The 16,920-nt window shown below is 41.5% G+C and overlaps 2 pseudogenes; both read left to right on the forward strand.

The window, feature by feature from the left end:
• The first annotated feature begins 3,463 nt into the window (after positions 1–3,463).
• Positions 3,464–4,438, forward strand: LOC138054234 (extracellular calcium-sensing receptor-like; annotated as a pseudogene).
• An 8,711-nt stretch (positions 4,439–13,149) lies between these two features.
• LOC138054235 (metabotropic glutamate receptor 4-like) overlaps positions 13,150–16,920 on the forward strand; it is a 5,132-nt pseudogene continuing 1,361 nt past the window's right edge.

The raw sequence follows: 16,920 nt of genomic DNA on the forward strand, positions 1-16,920 counted from the left end.
CTTTTGCTGTCAGTCCCGTCGGAGGTGCCACTTTGTCGCGAATGTCCCCGTTTGTAATGATAGTAATACCACGACAAATCTCACTGTATATTTGAATCACTTTTAATCACGAAGAACATCTCACGTCACAGTTCGCAGTACCGAGTTGAGTTCCGAATCAATAGAGATATATAAAAAAAGAAAACTTAAGCTCTACGGTTACAATAGCAAAAACGATACCCTGTAATTCTAGAACCGACTTGTCAATCAATCCTGACTTAATAAAAACTAGACCCTCCGTTAGGGTACACTGAGTTGCCCTTGTGGTACGTGCACCGTTCCAGACAATTTTTTTCAAGTTGGGCGGTCATTAAAAAGTCATACCACGAGGCCCTTTGGCTCACAGGTCCTCACACGTTCACACGTTCGTACGACGAAACAGACCTGTCCTTGCGTAATATGTAGCTCTAACAGTGCACGATATTGTTTTGGTATTGTCTATCATTGTAGTGCCATGGTAGAAGTCTTGGGTAAATAGTCCGAGAAGACATGTGGTTACTAGCAAAGTACTGAACCCAGAAAGATTGAAGAAAATAAATGGGAAGTGAGAAACACTGGCTTCTGGGCTGACATGTTGATAAACTTCTTTTCACCACAAGTTTAAGCGTGCCCCTCTGAGCATCTGACAGCTTTGTAATACCGAAGTTCACTGAAGTCAAGCCCTGTTTCGCGGGTTAGTGTTAGGATGGGAGACCAAAACAATAAACCCTCAAAAAAAACAGAAACATCTGACCGAAAATACTATTAACGCTAACAAATGCGAACTCAGCAAGGTACAGATTCTGTTAGCTTGCTTTATGCAAAACAAATATTGATGAAAAAGCAAATAACGATTGATACACAGTTTTTCAGAAAGAGCAGAGGGAGTTTCCCGGACGGTCGATCGAGAATAAATATTTACGACATGAAAACAACATTAATTTTGAACCGTGAATATAGAATATAAAAAGTTACGATCAGCGACAAACATTTTGGGAGATTTTTGCTACGTTCAAGTAAATTGCAAAATCGCAAAAAAGTGACATGGCCGGAATTCAGCGGGCGCCGTGATTAAGTTACCGCGGCATGTTTACTCGCCAAACAGTGAAGCATCTGTGTCAAATGATGGCAAGATACCGGGTTTTTGTAAGTTTTTTTTTCTGTCAAGTGTTATAAAGTTTGACAATGAAATGAGCGAAGTCAGGCAATACTCATCCAAGATGAAACTCCGCTCCCACTGATCAGCACATAGGTGGGCATGACTCTGTGTAGGGTCGATAACTTAGTGCCAGTAAACGACACGGAGATATGGTCCGGAAATGCACGCATCCGCAAAAATGAACAATACATTAACCATACCAATGATAAACATACCGAAATAAAAGTTATCGGAAAAATAACGAAGTAAAAAATAAGTGAATTATAAATGTCCACATCCGTGCTTAAGATCGTATCGTGGTTTTTCCCAAGCTTTCGACACGACAAGTCGGTGTCTCCATCGCTTCATGCCGCCATTCATTTTCACTTTTCGTACACAACAAAAAGACGCCGTCCAGCCCATCCATTAGGTGGTCATTGCCAGAATCTCAGGACCGGACTCTGGTTCAGAGCTAGGGCTTTTTTTAAGGCTACAAATTTCCTTAGTTTCACACGCGGTTCGAGCTTCGATCTTATTTTTTGTCCATATTTGGGCATAAATTTAGTGTTTTAAAATCCCCATCTTTGTCCCAAGGAAAATATGCCGTTACATGCTTCAAGATCCTGTCCTTCTGGTTATTTACGCTGGTTCCCTTGTGAGACATCTTCGGTTGACTCAGTTTTGTACCTTCCGAATTTGTCGGCGGATCGCGCCCCATGCCGTGAATCATTAATGATTGATTTTGCTTGACGTCTGGTGGGCGCGTGCATCCAAAAGTTCAAAACTCCCTCAAGCAATTTACTTTCGATAAGGAAACCAAAATGCAACCAGCCTCGGGTAAATCAGTGCTGTGCGTCTCATTAATTTGTAGGCATCAAGCCATATTCTTATAAGGAGACTTAGCCGAGCTGTCCCCAGGTCTGTTCAAAATGTATAGTGACAACTTCTAGACGCTGATGTTGTTAATATTTCGTGGTTTGGATAAATTCTACTCCGGACTTGTTGCTGTGCGATGATTTTGAGCCTGTGGTTTGGCAACAGGTAGCCTTAAAAAGCGACACTGTCCCAGGACTGAGAAATTAGGCAAGTCCCCCTCCAGCCTGCGTCGACGAATTTTTGTCCATCGTCGGACTGGTTTCCCGTTCACGTACCTGTAGTATTTTGAGGTCGAAATATGCGGGGCTTTGGCTGAAGCTATGATCTTTGCAATTGAACAAATCAACAACGACACAACTCTTTGGCCTAACGTTACGCTCGGATCTGATATCTCGGATACAACCCTCATAAATCGTCGCGCTATGAACTCCACTGTGGATTACGTAAATGTTCACCAATTTGCAGTCAGCAATCCTACAACTAAATGAGACTTGGTATCATTTTTGCCTTCCGGGCTTCGGTCAGCTTGGGGCCCCGGTCTTTGCGGTTGTAGGAACTTGGGGAACGTCGAGATCATCGATTCTGGTGTCCAATTTGTTAGAAGTTGAGGATATACACTTATCAGCTATGCCGCTACAAGCGACGAACTCAGTAGACAGTGCATTCATGCATCGTTTTTTTTTGTTCGCACCCGTGCCCGCCGGATCGCTTGTTCAATCAAAGTGATGTCGGATAGTTGGCCCGATATGATTAATTGGACTTACGTGGCTGTGCCATAGCCGCTGACGATGCTCCTACGTAGATCGGGGATAGAATTCTTCCGCAAACATTCCAACCTCGAAAAGAATCTGCATCGCTTTACGACAATTTCTTCCCCATGAATGACGAGACACGGCCAAAAATTCGAAAGATTGTTGAGGCTAGGCTTAAACCTATTGGAAAATTTGTGGGCTGTTGATTTGTCTTGTATTGGTGTCGCAATTCAGGCACTCAGTGTGCTAAGAGAAGCTTTGCGAGAACAGGTCCTGGAAGGGAAAAATATGGATTGCTAAAGGTGAAGACTGGGAAAATAACGAGGCTGTTATTCACGAGAAAGAGCTTTCAGCCAGTCCTCAAGGAATGTTGGGGGTTGTCTTTTTACTGAACTTAACAGTCCTTTCATATAGAGCAATAGTGTCTGTTGTCACGAGACCAATCCTTCTACAGATCTAACCCCTGGTGGAGGTATTTTTGGAAAACCAACTATGATTTGCCAGTTTTTTTTTTCAATGTCAATGGCCCCTCCGGTGGAAAGAAGCCGTTGCCTCCGACAGCCTGAAAGAGTCACGGAGGACATTTTTTGATAAGAGCCTTTATGACAGTACAAACTACCTATGTTATCATACGCTGTGTAACGCAATCGCACATGCGTTAGACGGCCGCCCATTTTCAATGTGTAAATCCCCTCCAATGAGCCATTGCCCGCGAAACGAGACCTATCACGTTGACCCTAAAGATGTCTTGGAATCTTTGAAGAAAGTGAATTTCACGACTGAGAACGTCAAACGTCCTTGTTTTGATGAAAACGGCGACTCCCTAGCTACTTATAGTATCACTAAACAACCGTTGAATAAAGACACCGGAGGACGCGTAGAGACGGTAGGGAATTGGGAAGCAGCAGAGACTCAACCTCAAATTAAGAGCCATTGTTTTTGAACGACGGGGTAACGGTTATAATCCCGCGATCGGTTTGCAGTGAAACGTGTAAGCCGGGATACCGACAGACGGAAGAGATAAGCTTTTGTTGTCAATGGCATCAAATGTTCTCAGTACACAGTTTCCAGAGTGTCTATAAGGGGCCATGAATTGCACTAATGGCCTGTGGATCACATCTCAAACGAGGAATGCACAAATGCCTCCCAGTACCCCTTGGAAGGCGCTGTTCCCGTGAGACGACCCCGTAACCTGGCTGGGTGTGTTCGGTACAGCAACTGTCGGTGGTGTGTTCATATGGAAAAACAACACACCAAGTGTGAAAGCCTCGCTAATCGAGAACTCCTTACCGATTTGCTCTTTAGCATGTGCCAGGACCTATCTGTTTGGTCAGCGCGATTGCCTCCTCTCGCATGAACCCAACGCGATCATCTGCCCATATCAGAAGCGTGGCTTTACATTCCTTTTACACCATTGCTGTCGCTTGTTCTTGGGGTCAAGACAAAGCGTGTTGTGCAGGTGTTTGAGCCTCGCGTGCCGGGCGATCTGCACTCACCAAAGCAGTTTCATCGAGAAGCAAAACATATGCTTACCATTGTCGGTATTTTGGGCTTGGATGTTTTTTTGTTCTCCTTATCTGTATCATCTGTTTGGATGCCTCCGCACCCAGACATAGACAAATCCGTGAGAACATCGTACGCTCTACTCTTCTGACTGGAGAGATCACGTCTAACGCTTCCGGGAACCTTCTGGCCTGTTTATCTGCTTGTTTCCTTTTTGGGGTCACCGGATCGGTGCTTACTGCGTGTTTTACTTTGCGTTCAAATCCAGTAAACTACGTCCACACACTGTGGGGTCACTGACGAAGCAAATTCTCTGCGTGTTGCGCTCTATTTGCCTGGTCATATCGTGGCTGACATTCTATCCAGTTGCTTTGATAATTTCGCGGAAATACACTGTTTTGATGTCCTGGCTCGTCGTCAATCATGTCGGCAACGGGTCTGCTTTGTGTGTAATCTTTGTGCCTAAGATGTACATCATCCTCTTTCATCCACTTGGTAAAAATCCCTGTCTTTACACTGAAGAGGGCCAAATGTCTAAACCACAACCTTTCTTAAAGTAATAAGGGCGCGAGGCGACACAAGGAACTTGTTTCTCTATGCGTAGTGGCCCAGTCTTCTAATCCCGTCCCGACCATCGTCTTGATTAGTCTTCGGTGTTCTCTGAATCCAGAAGCCCGAGTCCCCGAATACAATTCCACCACACTTGTCAATCAATCACTCAACCAGAAAACGACCCCCCACAACCCTAGAAGCTTCAAGACTTATGGTGTTAAGTAAAGGCTTTTCTTCTTTTTTCCTCCGTCTTCGGGTATTGTAACAATTCAACCCAAACCGTTTTTTACAATACCCTATGTCCCCCGTTTTTCCTCGAAAAAGTCCCGGCCGATAATGTTTCGGGACCTAAAGGCCCTGTGTGGTAAACTGCCATCTGCCCGATTTAAGGAAATAGCTTGTATGTGAAAATTAACTAGACCTTAACCTTCTGCTGTTCGGGACTGTAATTTTCGAGAAACAGGTCCCTGGACTGAGGGAATGGGTTTTATGAGAAACAAAAGCCATCAAAGTTACATATTTCAACTGCGCAAGGAGGGTGATAACACTTTAGAAATGGTGATCGTTGTTAGGAGCGCTACTTTACAGAAAGTAGCGCCATGAAACCTATGACCTCTGTGGGTACAAGTGCTGTGCAAGGCTGAAATTTTCAAGCTTTTATTTTGGGCCGCTGCTATATAGCTAAAGAAGTGTTCCTAACAGCGATGACCATTGCAATTGCTTACAATTACCTTTCATTAAATTGCTATCACGAAAATCATCTCCGTCAGCAGTTTTCCTGTCACGAGGCCACGATTTTCGTTTTTGACGTTAATCCTGTGTAGCTTAAGGTCGATAACGACTTGAGAAGCTCTTTCTTCTGTTTCTTGGAGGGATTTTCTTTAAAGTTAATTCGTAATCAAGGTTTGCTCTTCACGGTGAAGTACCAGAACCAGGAATAGTCCCGGCTTTGAGGTTAAAACGTGCTGTGTCTGTTCCGCATTGTCTTCAATAATCTTTAATTCGGAACATTGATAGGTTTTTTCCCGCCGGCCTCTCTCTTTTCAAACGAAAGTCTGTTTTATGGCTCTCTGTTTCAACAAGACATGTGTCAAGATAGGACACTGAAGTTTCCTGCGGATGAGCGTCCTTCAGAGGACTTGATAGGAAAGATCACGGTAAACTGTAACTTTTGACTTGTGGATTGTTGTTTGGCCTTAATTTTTATTAAGTCAGTGAACCGCGGAAGGCATCGACACTGTTTCGCTAGGTACGTTTAGCGAAACACACAGAAACCATGGCCTCTGTCATTAATAGTAGAGATCGAGTGACTTTAAGATCTACAAGCCCAACAGCGACTGTCGACGCAAACGCCACACAACAGTAATATGATTTGGCCGAAAGAGGAAAAATAGTTGTGCGGCACTAGATCTTTAGCACATTTGGTGTTAAGGCATGTTGTACTGCCCAGATAACAACGACTTGAAATCACCATTTTCGCGGGGTGAACAGGAAGAAGTGGGTTTTAATTATTCCGGTATGCCTTCTCGAAAATTTTGTTATTTCCATTTTTTTCCAAAATCGGACCAACCGCTGATTATTCCTTTCCAAAGGAAGTTGTTGATTCCACCCAACTAAATAGGAATTATGTCATTATCTCCGACAATAATAAATAATAATAGAATACGTCGAGTTATTTCTATAGCGCATTTTTCTCTCCGTAATGCGCAAATGCGCTTTACAGTGCCAAATAAATTCTAACTCGCATACACTACAAAATCATAATAATAAATATAAAAAATCCTAAGAATATATTATACATTAAAAATAGAATAATAATAAATATAAAAAAATCCCGAAAGTCGATGAAATCCAAATTGTAAAAATGAAAGTCTAAAAATATTTTGTCGAAAAGATAGTTCTTAAGCTGTAGCTTTAAAGATGGAGACAGAATGCGCTGGCTCTTAATCTCAACTGGAAGCGAGTTCCAGACATAAGGCGCACACACTGAAAAAGCCCTCACCCGATCGATTAAGCTTGGGCTTTGGCTGCTCCAATAGGAAGTTGACAGCAGACCTAAGAGCTCGCCTGGGGATGCTAAGGACTGATGAGCTCATTCAGGTACGTTGGAGTCGCACCATGAAGTGCTTTACAGGTGTACAGTAAAGATCTTGAACACAATACGCTGACGGACGGGGAGCCAGTGTAGCTCAATACAAGACGTAGTGGTGTTACGTGAGCAAACTTTACCACTATTGTGGCGACTGTAATAACGGTGGCTGGCGCGGGGGGCGTTCAAGACATGTTTGTAGTCGTTGAATAAGATCATCAGGTAGGCCATAGAGAAGCGCATAACAATGATCAAAACCGAGACGTTACTAATGCATGCACCAGTGGGTTTTGTTTGAGAGTCGATACTAAGGCCGTGGGCCTTATGCGACGTAGGTGTTTCTGAGATGATACAAAAGCAGGTCCTGCACAGATCATTAACGTGTTCCTCGAAACCTCATGGTGATGCGTCAAAGACGACACCAATGTTCCGTGCGCTAGATGTGGGCTCCACAGTAGTCATCATCACCCACATCAATCGAACTCTAATGGTGGCGTAGGGCTATGTTTAGCGTGCCAGGACCAAGAGCTCAGTCATCATTTATTAAACCCGAAGATTGTTTAAAAGCATCCATTGGTTCCAGGCTCACGGCAGGCAACTTCGAGCCCCTAGTGGCGCGCAGACCACTGTCCTCCACTTTTTTGTTTTCAATGTCAAGGTACAGCTGAGTGTCCATCTGCGTACAATGTGAAACTGGACAAATGGCTAACGCAGGATAGCTTCCGAGAGGAGAGGGTATATAACCAAATATAGAATTGTGGCCCTACACGGACCCCTGGGAAGACCGCAGTCTGTTGACGATCAGAAGAACTAGTATCTGCTTTGGACGAACTGTACACCGACTGGACAGGTCAGACTCAAACCAAGTGTATGCAGAGCCGCTGAACACCAAAGCTGGTAGAGATCGGGCGGGGCGATAGTATTGGATGGCACCTGTCGTCCACTGTTGTCGAACGCTGATGAGCAAATCCAACAGTACCAACATCACACACCTTCCTTTTTCCAGTGCACATATCACAACGTTATGCACTCGCACAACAGCGCTTGATTCGGGGCTATGGCCCATTTTATAAGCAGACTGAAAGGTTTTCGTCTTCAAGTTATGTTGATGTTCACCCCCCACATTACGTTTTACCTGGCTCGCGACTACTTTTCCTCGCAGCCACGTAGAAAGAAACGCAGGTTGGAGATAGGTCTGTAGTTCTTGTATAGTTTGTAATCAAGTGATGGTTTCTTGGAGGGAGGGGCCGACAATGGCTCGTTTTCATGTCTGAAGTCAACGTGCAGTTCTGCAAAGAACAGTTTACAACCGGCGTGATAAACGAAGAAGCAAATCATAACAATTTTTGAGGACTGACAAAAGAATTTCCGGTATTCTTCGTCATCTCCCGAAAATTTGAAGTTTTGACGACAACGAGAGCGTACAAATGGAACTTTTTCTTCTCTATGGTGACCCCAGACTCACTCGGGCTCAATTTAGTTTTGGAATACTTCGTTCATGTTGTACCCGTAACATGGACGAAATAATAGCGGACGACTACGCGTTGTGCAAATTATCATTTTGACGGGACGTCGTAGATCTTAAAACGTTCTAATAGAACTGTGGTCAAAAACGCCGCGGCAGTTAGTGACACTAGCAATCGACTTGTACGGCAGCGACACCAATGGGTCAACCGACAAGAAATTTGCGGTTTGCCTAAAATCAATTAATTTTTCGAATTTTGTGTAACATTTTTTTATTAGTGTAAGCTGACATTTTTTATCTTTCCATCAGCCACAGCTAACGTGTTCCTCGAAATAGCAAATTGTGTGGTCATTTAAAAACGTGTTCATGATTTTTTATTGGCCGTTTGACGAGTAAGCCGCCAATCTAAATTTGTCCTCTTGATAATTGCAATCAATTCTGAATTATTCCGCAAACTGAGACGTTGACTTGTGTTGTTTTATTATCTTTGTATTTTATTAACAAATAGGGTGATTTTTAATTTTCAAGACAACCCTTACTAGACCATGGAATATGTCATTTATTTTTCGTTTTTCTTATTTCTCGTTTTTCCATCTGATCTTCTTTGAAATTGGTGGTTTAGTGAGCAAGGTTCGATTCCTCGATCATTGGTTTCCGTGACTTGAGGCTTTCAGGATCGATATTTGTCTGTATTGAATAAACACTTCATTATGAGAACTAGAGAAGTTAAAAGTATCAATGAGAAACTTTCGGCGGTGCTGAGAATCTTTACCAAATTTTGGGCGCGCTTCCCCAAAATATTCAATCAAAGTTGTTGGAAGTTTGATTTAGGTGGTAAATATAAAACTACTTCCTTTTTCCTCCCTCTGTATAAACAGATTTCCCCGTTAAAATGTTCCGGATGGATTTTCGTGTCCTCTCACGAGAACATTTGTCGCAATCCCCCCTCGCAGTGCAAGAACCGCTGGTCTCAGTACCACTATGAATTGCCACAACTATGTTCGTAAACCAAAATAAAGTGGCTTCGATCCCCACGTATGTTTTCCTTTCCGGTTTTTTGGCTGCACCCTAAATATCATCACCCCGGATGCGCCATAGGTGTCCTTCTCTTGGATTTGGGGAAATAGTTCATGGAGTATTGGCGCTGCTGCTTCTTTACTTAACTTTCATTTCCAGTGTAATTTTTGAACTTACCTAGGGAATACGTTTGCCGATAACTTTGAAAAACCCTACATTTTTACTGAACTCAGAAACGTTAATAGTATTGTAGGTTCTAAGCTATGTAGTATATCAATCTTTTTTCTCGTGATCAAAAACGTTTTAATTTTTTCGTTTATTCCACAAAGACCTCATTCCCAATAAGAGGGTCTCAATGGGGGTGTAGCAAACAACGGTACACGGTTAAAAATTTTTCGCGATTTCAACGGTGCACGCTTACTTTTTACATCAAATAATTGTTCAGAGCTTAGGAAACGCTACAAACAACACGAGTATCTGGAGAAAATACGTCACGACACCCGGTTAATTTTTTCCCTTTTTCACGACACACGGTTAGTTGTTGGACGTTTCACGCCAACAGGGCTTAACCCCATTGCGAGACCCTCAACAAACCCCAACTCGGTAGGCTTTGTACATATGCAGGATGCATTTTTTCGAGCGTATGTATTTTATTGAGGCAAAAGCAATGAGCATTAATTCGAGCGTTTTAGTGGCATTGTCCCGGGATTTTTTTTTGTCGAGAAACCTAACAAAATCGTATTTTTTTGTTATAAGAAAAATGAAGATTAAAACCCAAAAAATTTCCGCGCCACAAAAAAAAAAAGAGGCAAATGCCACTCTGATAGAGCGAAGTGGAGACTGAGGACAAGTCAGCGGTTTTTTAACATTTCAAGTCTAAGCAGCCATATTTGTTTTCTTTGTGACTCCTTGAAGCCGTGGCTGTGACCCAGCTAGTGTGCACCCCGCGTTCGGTCCTGTGTTGTTGATGTTCAGATCAGTCAGCTAAAAAAGTAACAATCCTGACAAGGCGTACTTTTTTTTTTAGTGTTAACAGTTAACACCATGTTAAAAATGTTTAAATTAATTAAAAAAAAAACCCGGTGGTATAATGAGCATTATCCCAGCATTTTAGTGACCTTTTGGGGGCGAACGAGCATTTTAGTGGCAGAACTGGAGCCATTAAGGTGGAGCATTTTAGTGGGGAAACCCAAATCATAATGTTAAAAAGCTTACAACTCGGCTGCCCATGCTAGCTGCCGCTGCGCAAGGGCAGAACAACGACGAAACGACCCGCTTTTTTCCGAGCCTGGTACCAACCGCAGAAAATTTACAAATTTTTGCCAGTAATTGGAAAGTCGTTCGTTCGCCCGTCCTGCACTCGGATTTCGTTTTAGTATCGTCCGAGTCACCAAGGAAAAATTACAGGACAAGCGTCCTCAAATCTCTATCTACGCAAACATTCCCTTTTTTTTCTAATCATCCTTATCGTATGAGTCGGAAGCACAAAACAAGGAACACGTTTGATTAGCGCTCGTCCATCTGCGCCACAATAAGTATTTTATCAAGCAGGCCTGCGGGTCAAACAGTTCCTTGTTGTCTTGAAGAAGAGTTTTTCGTTTAATTATCCGAAAAATACCAATAAAATAATACTTTGTTCCTCTGTTGAATCCAGAGAACGTCCCGATAAAATAAATCCTTTTTTTTCCAGCGTCATTTTCGCGTGCATAGTAAGATATTTCCCGCGAGTGTTGGGTCAACCCACAGCAAAATTAAGCAATTGCGTTTTGTCCTGTTGTTCCGTTTCAGTACAAGCTGAATACAGTATGGACTGAACAGCGTTCTATAATTTCTTTAACAAGAAAACGGGAACAACAGGAAAAGACCACAACCGAATGAGCTTGGCCACTAACGTTGTCGGCTTTGGTCAAAAAGGAAACAAAAAGATAAATATAATTTTTTAAATTGTCGTTCTTGTTTCATTTTGAATGGAACTTTCAAAAGTATATATCTTTATATAAACGAACCGTGGACAACCTATCACCTCACCACAGCAGACAGACGTTTTTGTCGAGGAAAACGACAAAATTTACTTAGAAACGGAAAATTCGTTTCACCTTTGGCACAGTTGTGTCCACACAGAAATTGGGTTTTCAACTGTTGTCGATGTGGTAAATTGGTCACTACCAGCCCGAAAAGCAATTTGAAAGCGGACGTTTTGAGCGTTAGCCTCGCCTTTGTGAGCGTTGGCCTTAGAACGCGACGCTAAGGACGACCGCTGGAAATGTCCACCTCTCAAATTATTTTACGTTAGTGATTTTTACAACATCAACTCATTACATCAGTTGATAAACCCATTTTATGATGAAATATAGATTTTTAAAAAAATTTAGTTTCTAACGAACTGTGGTGCTGGCGTCGGTGGGAGATTGAAAACAGAAATATTTTTATTTTATCAAAGCGATTTGATAAAAGTTGAATAACCACCGTGAAAGATTTGGAAAGGTGACGTTTCGAGCGTTCATTTTCTTTAGAAACTAAAATTCTGTTCTATGATTGCCAAATATAATTCCTCTCGACTAAATTTACATTTTAATTGCACAATTATGACATTCTCATGGTTTGTTTTTTTATAACTTTCATTATCTTGTTTCGGTGTTGTCCGGTGACCACTTTTACCCGGGGTCCAATTCGAACACAAATAAAAACAAGTTGTTTTTAAATCTGCGGCATTTGCATCAATATCTATATACAGGGTCCGGTCAGGGTTTTTGGGTATACGGTAAACATGTGCTCCAGGGCTTTTTCAATCGGGTGTAGGGAATATTTGCAGCTTAAAATTTAAGGGTATTCGGTATATCACTTTCTTTGCATTTTTGCAGGTATACAGTATACAAATTGCTTCCATTAATTTTGGGTCATAGTTTTTATGAATTTGGGGTATTTTTGGGTATATTTGGCGAAATTTTTTCGGGTATACTGGCCGACCCTGTATATAATAAACAGAACATTACATGGCCTGCTTGGGGATTCTAATTTTATCGCTGCTGTGCTCACTCGTGAGAGATATGTATCATCACTCGAAGACAAAATCCTCTATTTCTGTATTCACTTCCCCACCGACCCCTCATCACAAATGTCTTACGAAAGCGCAACCCCTTTATCCAACACTTGTGTCCACTTGCGAAGCCAAATTAAAATTCGACAAAAAAGCGCTCTTTAAAATATGTGTTTTTAATTTACTCTCAACATCTTTTTATTAACATTGTATGATAATATGGAAAGCCAAACACATACCAACAGTCTTTTTTCCGTAAAACTGACAACGTCAGTGCAGCTGTCGGATTGTGTGAGTTCGTGTGCTGTATACATTTATGGAGAGCCATTTGTGCCAAAATTACAAATGGCCGGTGTAAATACAATTTTTTAGTGCAGAATTACTAATCGTTGGTGTTAAAACCACAATCGCGTTAGTGCGAGGATTACTAATCGTCGGTGTTAAACTGTGACCGTAACTGAAAAAAATAAAATCTTTGATGTTAAATTGCAATCTGAACAGCTGGGCAAAGCGCCACCGTTAAAGTACAAAGAGTCCCGATCAACTTCAATCGCAACTGTTAAGCCACAAATCGTTCCTGCTAGGTTTTTCGGTTTTTTTGCGCTAGTGCGAATATCCATTGATTATCGACTAGCAATGTTAGCCACCCAATCAGCGCGAGAAAGAACTAGACGACTTGCTGATCAATTCGAATTACACAAAATGTATGAAGAACTTTGGTCTTTTCTGGAAGCAATTGATTCTCTTTTGGCAGCAATGTTCTGCTCACGAAAGGGAACGCAAGATGCTGGTTATGTTTTTGCGCAACCGTTCATAAGCCTTCAAAATTGTATCATACAAGACATTGTTTCAAACGAAACAATTTACGAGGACCGAGACGTCTGGGGAATTTCCTCTTGTTTGTGTCGATGGGAGCACAACTTAGTTACCATTGAAGTAATGAACCTGGCACTGCCAACAGAAGCTCTCTACACGGGAATGCATACGTTCTGGTATTCAGGAAAAAAATCTGTCATTTTCATAAATCCTGATCATTACAGGTAGAGTTTTTTAATTTCAAGTCGTTCGTAGTATTGAGGAAATTGTGCAAACTTTGCTTATCAAGTCGAAGAACTCCCTCTACACCAAGATATCAGGAGTTCCAAATAAGTAAAAAGAGGGTCGGGTACTCTCATTGCCAGACTGTTGATCTGGACGACGTCTGCGTCACTTTACTCTCAAAGTATCCGAACAAGTTGATTTTGAATGCTGTCCAGGACATTTCCTGCAGAATGTGTGTCACGGGTTTCCACTACAGAGATTAAAGGCAGTCACTGTATGCGTTTTTGTCCGATACACAGCTTTGTACGACAACTTCATACTGTCGAAAGTACTTATACTTACCGTGGCCAAATGCTAATTCGCTTTGGCATATAGCCATATGGGTTGCATTGTTTCATACTGTGGAGAATGGTGTGTATACATGGCGGAATCGATGGTCGCAAGCGTATCATTGTTTACCGAAGAATGCTCCAATAATATCGCACAGCAACTGTTTTTTAGTGCTTCATTTGACCTACAGAGAGATTTGGATGGCCATCTCCTGTTAGGTCTGACAAAGAGGACGACAATATCGATGTTGCATTAAACAGGGGCAGTCACATGCCTGACAGTTCCGATCCAGTCCACATCACCGTATTGAAAGACTCTGGAGAGATGTCTTCAGATGTATCTGTGCCCTTGTAAATTGTATTTCATTCACGAGAATAAACGCCCAAAACTTTCAAAACATGTATGCCAAGTTTTGGGGGGGGTGGGGGGGTGGTCTAACATTGTGTGGCCTCGTGAAGTACTGAGAACTGATGGTCCAAAGTTTACAAATTCGCGAGACATTTTAAAAAACAAGCCAAAGTTGATTCAGTAGAATAACACATATATAAAAGTAGTTCTGGAGGTTTTGTTCCTTCTACTTCCCTAGAATAATTCAGAGTTTTGAATACTGTTTGAAGATTTTAACTGGTTAATAACCCGTATAGGTATAGTTTGTAATGTCCGTAAGGAAGAAGTCAGTCCCCTTTTTTCATTGCATGCATTAATTGGCTGTGATGGCTTATTCTTCTTCTTTTCTGCTGCTCTTTTTAGGTTCGGTAAGGCCCCCCCCCCCCACCATTTAAGCACTTATTATTATTTTCAAACTAATTTCATTATTAAGAAAAACATCTTGAAATATTGTAATGTCCGTAACAAGTTAGAATAAAATATAAGCAATATAAAAATCGAACTACGTTTCGATGACTTCCTGACATCAATTATCGAGTTCGAAGTACATGATAGAAGAGACCTCTTTAGCTTGTACATTTTGTTTTCCCATTTCAGACCACGTGATGTTCTCGACCGAGTGGAATTTTCCATTTTGTTTTTTCATAAGTTATGCGTACATATCACGTGCATAGGACTACTCTTGAAAGAAAGTTTTCCCGAAGAAACATCACGTGGTCTGAAATGGGAAAACCAAATGTACAAGCTAAAGAGGTCTATTGATTGGTATATATAGTAGTAGTAGTGTGAAAATATGTAAGGAATTGGAAAGGGTATTACAGTATTTCAATTGTTATGAGAAACTTTGGCGCGAATTGACTCCGATTAAACACAGCAATCGGATTCAATATACATTCAATTCTGTCATGTACTTCGAACTCGATAAAATGATGACATGGATGTCATCGAACAGGTCGTTCTATTTTTTATATCGCTTATATTTATTCTAAAGGGATTCACCAAACCTTTTATGCTTCAGTAACAATCCCGAACAAACAGACAAATAGAAGACAGTTTCTGATTCAGTTGGGGGGTGGCAACACAAATTATCTTGAAACCGGAGACTGAACTTTTGTGATCCATTTTGGTGAACGTACAACTAGGGTAAATGTCTTTAAAATGAGTATACCTAAGATTTTGGTCGTTATTCTTTGTATCTCAAGGTTCATGCTGCAAACCTTCTACAATTTAGGCAGCGGCCTGAATTAATCCGTAAACCATTTGACGTTGGAGACCCGTCGAGCACCGGGGCAAAAAATTGGAAAAGATAATTCACTTACGTTCAGTCAGCCCTGCAAACCTTTACATTCTTTCCACATTTTGTGGCATACATAGTCAGCATTTTATTAAACCGCAATAACAGAACCGCAACCGATGGCGCTGGCAAGAGAATACACGAAAGAGAGGTTTTTCTCTGGTTCCCTACGGTTTTCCCCCCTCCTCAAAACCGAACATTTGATTTGATTTGGCGTTAATTTTGTTGATTTCAGTTTCCATTGTCGCCAATTAGTGCTTCAGCGCTGGAGAATTGAAGTTCCTCTATTTCCTTTCCAACTATGGCACTTACTAACGAAACAGTCTCTACTATATATATTGATCTTCTCAATATTGTTTTTCCAAAAATACAATTCCTCGTGGCAATACTCATCAAGATGAAACTCCGAATCCCACTGATCAGCACATAAGGTTGGCATGACTCAATGTGTAGTCATGATCCTAGCGATAAAAGTGGCCAGTAAACGACACGGAGATATATCCAGAAATGCACTCAATCGCAAAAATAACCGCTTGTTCAACAACCATAAACGACCGATAATTAACACGCTCCATGAAAAAAAAAAATTTATAGCAAAAATAACGAAAGCAAATCCAATTAATGTATTTACAAAGTCCTTATCAGCACTTAGAGCTCGTTATCCGGTTGTTCGCAAAAAAATTTCAAACGACAAGGATCTGGTTATTTTCATCGCTCCATGACGCAATTCAAATTTTTTTAAACAGCAAAAAGACGCCGTCAGTCCAATCCATTAGGTTATTTCAGACGCTCATTAACTCTGATTCAGAGCTAGGGCTTTTTTTAAGGTTAAAAATTTTCCTTATTTGGATCTCGTGCATTTTCACACGCGTGGAGCATCGATCTTACATTTGTCAATATTTGTGTACGTGCACGACAAAAAGTTCAAAACTTCCGCAAGCAACTTCACTTTCGAGAAGGAAACAAAAAAGCAACCAGCCTCTGGTAAATCAGTGCTGTGCTCTCATTAATTTGTAGGCATCAAGCCATAATCTTACAGGGAGAAAATTAGCCGAGCTCTCCCCAAGGGGTTTCAAAAATTGGTAGTGGTGTTAACACAACTTCTAACGCTGATGATGTTGATATTTCGTGATTTGGATAAATTTCTACTCCGGACTTTTGCTGGATTTTGAGCCTTGTTGGCAACAGGTAGCATTAACAAGCGACACTGTCCCAGGACTGAAAATTAGCAAGTCAGGAGAAGTTGTCATCGGCGGACTGTTTCCCGTTCACGTACGTGGAGGATTTAGGTCGAAATATATGTCTTTGGCCGAAGCTATGATCTTTGCAATTGAACAAATCAACAACACACAACCCTTTTGCCTAACGTTACGCTCGGATATGATATCTCGGATACAAACCTCATAAATCGTCGCGCTATG

Source organism: Montipora capricornis, chromosome 6, assembly GCF_036669925.1.
Source record: "Montipora capricornis isolate CH-2021 chromosome 6, ASM3666992v2, whole genome shotgun sequence".
Taxonomy (NCBI): domain Eukaryota; kingdom Metazoa; phylum Cnidaria; class Anthozoa; order Scleractinia; family Acroporidae; genus Montipora; species Montipora capricornis.